Source organism: Tamandua tetradactyla, chromosome 18, assembly GCF_023851605.1.
Source record: "Tamandua tetradactyla isolate mTamTet1 chromosome 18, mTamTet1.pri, whole genome shotgun sequence".
NCBI lineage: Eukaryota > Metazoa > Chordata > Mammalia > Pilosa > Myrmecophagidae > Tamandua > Tamandua tetradactyla.
This window is the reverse complement of record NC_135344.1, coordinates 31247174-31253190: the sequence shown is the minus strand read 5'-3', so window position 1 is coordinate 31253190 and position 6017 is coordinate 31247174. Positions and strand designations below refer to the sequence as shown.

The 6017-nt window shown below is 39.2% G+C and overlaps 1 non-coding gene across 1 annotated transcript; it reads left to right on the top strand.

Annotated features, from left to right (window-relative positions):
- The first annotated feature begins 4440 nt into the window (after window positions 1–4440).
- LOC143662845 (small nucleolar RNA SNORA31) lies at window positions 4441–4571 on the top strand. Its single transcript, XR_013165614.1, has one exon. It is a non-coding gene; the product is annotated as a small nucleolar RNA SNORA31 (small nucleolar RNA).
- Window positions 4572–6017: the final 1446 nt, after the last annotated feature.

The window sequence follows — 6017 nt, the reverse complement described above, 5'->3', positions numbered from 1 at the left end:
GACAACTGCTGATAAAGATGAAAGGGTTTTATTTGTGAAGACTGTGAAGGTATTTCTCCTCTCCTTCATTTCCAGACTCCTGTTACTTCCTTGTGTTTCATCGCCAAATGGCCAAGGGAAGCCTGATATTGTTATGACCAATGAATCCAGTCTAATGCCTTAGCCCATGGTGTTGCACACAAAAGGTGTTCAATAAACAGCAAAACAGTCAATTTGGCATTTAAACTTTACTTTTTTTGTGGAAGCTCCTTATGGTGCTGTTGTTATGGTTATACTATTCGTTTCACAGTTTGATTTAAGATAATGGGGTATTTTAGGCAGAGTGCCACAAGGTATCTGCATCTTAGCAGCCCCTCTACACCTAGAGGGCCAGTTCCTCAGTTTCCCATGTTCAGGGGTGTATTGAAAGGATATTAAGGCTTCCAGGACACTAGTACTGGGACCTGGGAAAAGTAAGTGGGAGAATCCTCTGGGATATTTCATCTGTCTATTAAGAATTCTCCCTGTTCTTGTAGAGCATCCATTTTCAACAGGTGCGATATTGCATCAAGGGGATGGGGCACATTTGTTCTTGGGGAATGAAAAAAACTTAGATATTATAATGGTTTGTGACCTATCAAAACTCAATCCTACCTTATAAAATCTTATCCCTTAGAATTTAATTTCTCACATAGGCAGAAGTGTAATTTAATTTAAAAGTAAAATGCATTAATTAATTTAAATTAAACTTAAATTACATTTAATTTTCCTCCTTCAGGGCAATAATGAAAATCAGGCAAGAACACTGCTGTAGAGCATGTACCTTCTTTGTGGCTTTGGAAACCATCCATGAGAAGCTGATGTACATTTCTAAAAATTTCCCTCAGATAAAGCCAACACTCTTAAGATAAACTCCTGGGAAAAGAATTGGGAAAGGCCCTTCCACAGATGCTGGGAGCGGACAATCACAGTGCTGCAGCAGTCCTGACTCTCCCCATACTCCCTCATCCCAATTTTCCACCAAGTTTCCTTCCATCTCTCTCAAGTGGCAGCTTTCTCCAAATGGGCAGTAAGGGCCAGGCTTTGTAAAAGCAACCCAGTCCTAATTTGGGCAAAATGCAAATGTCTTACGCTTTTTTATCCTCCCTTGGAAATATTCATGTGATGCGTTCTGGGCAGACACAGTTGCTGGAGGTAGCTGCCTCTCTTCCTGATGTGCTCTGTGGGAGTTACCTGCCCTTGACATTGGAGAAAACGTGCAAATGATTCCAATCACCCCTGGGCAGCCATCCCAACACCCCATCCTTGTACTCTCTCTCTACCTAGGAACCCACACTCAATCATAATTAAGACCATCTCATTTGAGTCTCTCAGCAAGAGGTTGAGGTCACTGGCTATCATCTTCTCTTTATAAACAACAACAACAACAAGAAAAATGTTGACTAAAAGAGGTCTTGGGCAGGTCAATACCCAGTACCTACCCAAGATCTCATAGCTAATAATTAGTAAGTAAGGACAACTTCCTCCCAAACCACACAAATATCTGAGAATGTTAGTTATTTGAGGGCAGATACTGTGGTTATTACTCACCATCATATCCTCGAGGCCTGGCAAGGGCAGTGGTTCATTCAATATTTGTTAAATGAATAAATTCGTTGATTCTGGAGCTATCAGATCACCAGGGCTGTCTCCTGAGAATGTGGGGCCATTTATCTGTCCCACAGTCGGTTTTACACTGTGGTAGCTGCTTGCTGTGTTTTAAGAGGCACAACACAGTAGGCCTGGCAACGTCTTCAAGCACAAAGCTGAGAAGTCTGCCATGGAGTTCCAGAAGAGCTTTTGTCTTCTAGATTATATTGCGTTTCAAATTCATTAAGTGAAGTTAGTGTTAAAAGGAAAGATATTCTTGCTGGAATTCATGTCTGTTGTGCGATGAGCCCCAAATTATACACAGCAGTGAAGATAATTACATCTCTGTTTTTAGTAAAGTTTGTATACAATACAAATGTACTAAATAAGAATATGTATGTATTCTGGAAGATAGCAGTTGCCCAGTAAAATTAAACTCTCTTCTCTTGAAGTAAGTGATTAGTTATGAACAAGGAGAAAGATATAGTTAATTGTCAAAGAGTTTGTACACAAATACAAACCATCTATCTTCTGCATTAGCCTCTGGGCGGGGGGGGGGGGGGGTGACATTTGTTCTGGTTAGCTCAGTAGAGGTGGAGTGGATACATTTCCTGTTAAAGAAAATCACCCATCCATTCATTCATTCAGTTATCTGCTAACAGCAATCATTTTGTTTTAGTGCTGTGTCAGGCAATGGGGAAGATATAGATGGATCAAGAGGAAATTCTTTTTGAGAAGTTTATAGTAGCTTAGAGGAGGTAAAACCTAGCAATAATTATATTGCAAGGTAGAAAGCAAGAAATGTAAAATGCCATCAGGTGTTTGGAGAAGGGAAGGATGATTTCTTGCTTTAGGGATCAGGATCAAATAAAATAGTATGCAGATTATACTTGGGCTGGGCCATGAATTAAGGAGTAATCTGCAGATATTAAAAACAGGAAGGGTGGGGGAAAGTATAATCAAGGCATAGAATATGATATAGAGGCAGATAATATACATAGAGAGGAAGGAAAGTGAAGGCAAGTGCAAGGAAACAAAGTATAGTTGGGAGTGACGGTCCAGGAATCTTGGGAACTAAACCGAGAAAGGCCCAGAAGCTGTGGAAGTCAGTAGAGCTGTTCTCTATCTGGACTCTTGTTGGGACTGTGTTCCCCCCACTCCCTTGAAATTGAGGGTGGCCATGATCTCAATTTAAATTTCCATTTAAGTCAACCTTAAGAGAAGGCCTTGGGTGCGGTGTAGAATTTTGAGGAGATGATCCCAGGAAACAAAAGTGAAGAATTTGGAAAATGACACTTGGGATGGGGAGAAAAGCTATGGGTGATTGCTGCTCAAATCTGCTGAAAACTTTTAGAGAAATCACAGAGCCTGTGCTACAGGATTTCCCATCAGAGGAAATTCCTGTCCTCCAATGCTGAGAACTGCCCCTTTGGTATTTTGTATTTCTGGACAGCACCTGTACATGCTCTGATGTTGGCAAAACCCCTCTGGAAGAGAAGAAGAGAAAAAGCAGCGTTTATGGGAGGCTGTCAGCTTGCTGGGACTTGCACCGCAGCTCCAGGTGAACTCCAGTAGCTGAGGAGCCTTACAGTTCCTGCTGCGGCTTATACCTTGCTCTGGTCTAGAGGGTGTGAGCAAAAGTGATGGGTGCCACTTCTAGGCAGAAGTCTTCAAAGACTTATTGATTCCATATTTCTTCTTCCTAATGGGACAAAATTGGTACTTCAAATGATGGGGACTTCCCTGGCTTATGTCCTGCAATGAGAAGATATGGATTAGAACTAGCAGTTGACTCACAGTAGACAGACATGTAGAGAAATAAACCTATTTCTTATGAGCCCCTAAGATGCTAAGCATTATTATTAGTGCAACACAATTTAGTCTGAGTGATATACGTCAGTTTCCAAACTGATTTGTTACATGCTAATTAATTATGATAAGAAGCCACAAAAATCCAGGAACACAAACAAGATAGAACCATATTTCTCTCTAATGCTGAGTTGAAGATGAGCCCTCTAGGAAGGCTGGGGCTCTACTCTACTATGCCATCTGGGGATCCAAGTATCATCTATCTTGTTCTTCTGGCTGGACTCGTCACACTCGATCTGTGAGGGGCCACGGAGTAAATATTTTAGGCTTTTGAGCCCACACAGTTTCTCTTACAATGATTCAACTCTGCAGGGTGAGAGCTAATGCAAACAATATGTAAATGAACGGTGTGGCTGTATTCCAATAAAAGTTTATTCCCTAAAACAGACAGAGGGGTTGGCTTTGGCCAAGAGGCTGTAGTTTGGTGGCTCCTGATTTAGACTTTAAATATAAACCATGTGCTCATTTTGGTGGCATAAATAGTAAAACAAATAATTCACAGCAGGCTAGTACAGTTCCTATGCAAGGACACTGCAAACAGTTGATGAAGTGGGTTGGTCTCTGAAGCAGTCCTGCAGTGCACTATATAGGTTTGCCACCTGGGGAAGGTGGTACATCTTCTGGCAGATCCAAGTGGGAAGTTGCATTTGGGGATCATCACTGTATTCGGGGCTGTAAGCTAGCTGCTTAGGCTCTGAAACTTGTCTCTAAGCTTAAGTGAAGTAATCAGGATCCAGGGAACTGACTTTTTCTAAACAGACACACTAGAGTGGTGTGTAAAATAGAAGTTCTGTGATATTGTGATAGGAAAAAGAGTTTAAAAGCAAAAGAAAAATTTACAAAGGAAAATAACAGATCTTAATTGTTTTAGCCAAATCTAATGAATAGAAAATAAATTATTATTTAAAAACAAAAACTTCTGCATACCAGCAAAAAGTGTATCATTAAAATGCAAACTAAATAATGCATCTTTGACAGACCTGGAGCAGTAAATGTCTGCTGCTAAGGTTTCCACTACAGATGCAAGAAAAAAGGTCCTCATGCTTTCTGTCTGTCTGATTGTGGCAGTTAAGATTGAATAGGGGAGTATAGGAAAGTCTAAAAACATGGGGAAGGGGAAATAATCTTTGCAACTTAGAAATAAACTTTAAGCAGCAAATAGCCTTTTTACTCCACCAGAAAAAAAAATGCAAACCAAAGAGAAAAAAATATTCGGAACTGATAATTGGAACTGTTAAGAAATCCTAAAATGTGCTTAAGATATAAATAGCTCCAATAAAAAAATGAGAATATAGCAAAGATTCCCAAAGATAATTGGGGAAAGGTCATGTACAAGCAATTCACAAAAACAAGATACTAATAGTTATCAAATTTATAAAAATTATAAATTTATAATTGCATTTATATGTATTTATAAATACAAATTTATAAAAGAGTATTCAACTTCTGGGAAAATGATAGAAAGGAAAAAGTGAATGGATAGTCATTGTAGTAGACAGACAGCGCTCACCAAATGTTCATGTCTTCTCTGACATTTTCCAACCTACTTTGCAGGTGGGTTGATTCATATGACTAGTTTTGGTCAATGGACCATGAGCAGACATATGTGGTTTCTGGGCCAAGGCAATTAAGAATTAGCCTTCCTTCTTTAGGCTTATCCTCCCTGGTTTCCTGCTCCATGTCCTCCTACAGTCTCAGAGACCCACGTGCTCTAGATGCCATAGCTGTGATATGGAAGATTTACATGATTAAGAGATAAGCTTTTATTATATTAAGCCACTGAGGTTCTGGAAATAAGCTAGTTGTGTTCTAGAAATAGAAACAAGGTTGAGCCACAGGTTAGGACAAGTGAAAAAGTGACAGAAGATTATGTTGGAGTGGGAGGGAGAAGACAGATCTGGGTGGGCTATGTAGGCAATTGTGAAGAGTTTGAATTTTATTCTGAGTATAATGGAAAGCAGCGTATTAATAATATCCCTCAAAAACACCCCAAATTTCTATACTCTTTGATCCAGAGATCTAAGGAGTCTAAGGAAAAATCTGAAATGCAGCCACAGATTTATGTATAACAATATTTTTTCCCAAAATTATAATAGCAAAAAGCTGAAAAAGCTGAAATGTCTAAAAATACAGGAATGATTAAAGCAGAATAGTTAGTACTGAAAACCTCTTTCCCTAAAGGATTTTAAAGAGATAGAAATTCTTATGCTACATTCACAATAGCAACAAAAATTAGAGAAGTGAAAGAGACTGTAGAAGATCTTAAGTGAAGGGTGGAAAGGAAGGTGTGAATAAATGCAGGGAAATACTAAGTTCCTGTTTGGAAGGGCGGAATTTTGTGAAAATATTATCCTCCCCCTCCCCCCATTCAACTATCTAGTTGTGCTGGTTTGAAAGGAACTATGCCCCCTAAGAAAAGCCATGTTTTAATATAAATCCAATTTCATAAATGTAGAATAATCTCTATACAATACTGTATGTTTGAAATTGTAATGAGATCATCTCCCTGGATGATGTGATTTAGTCAAGAATGGTTGTTA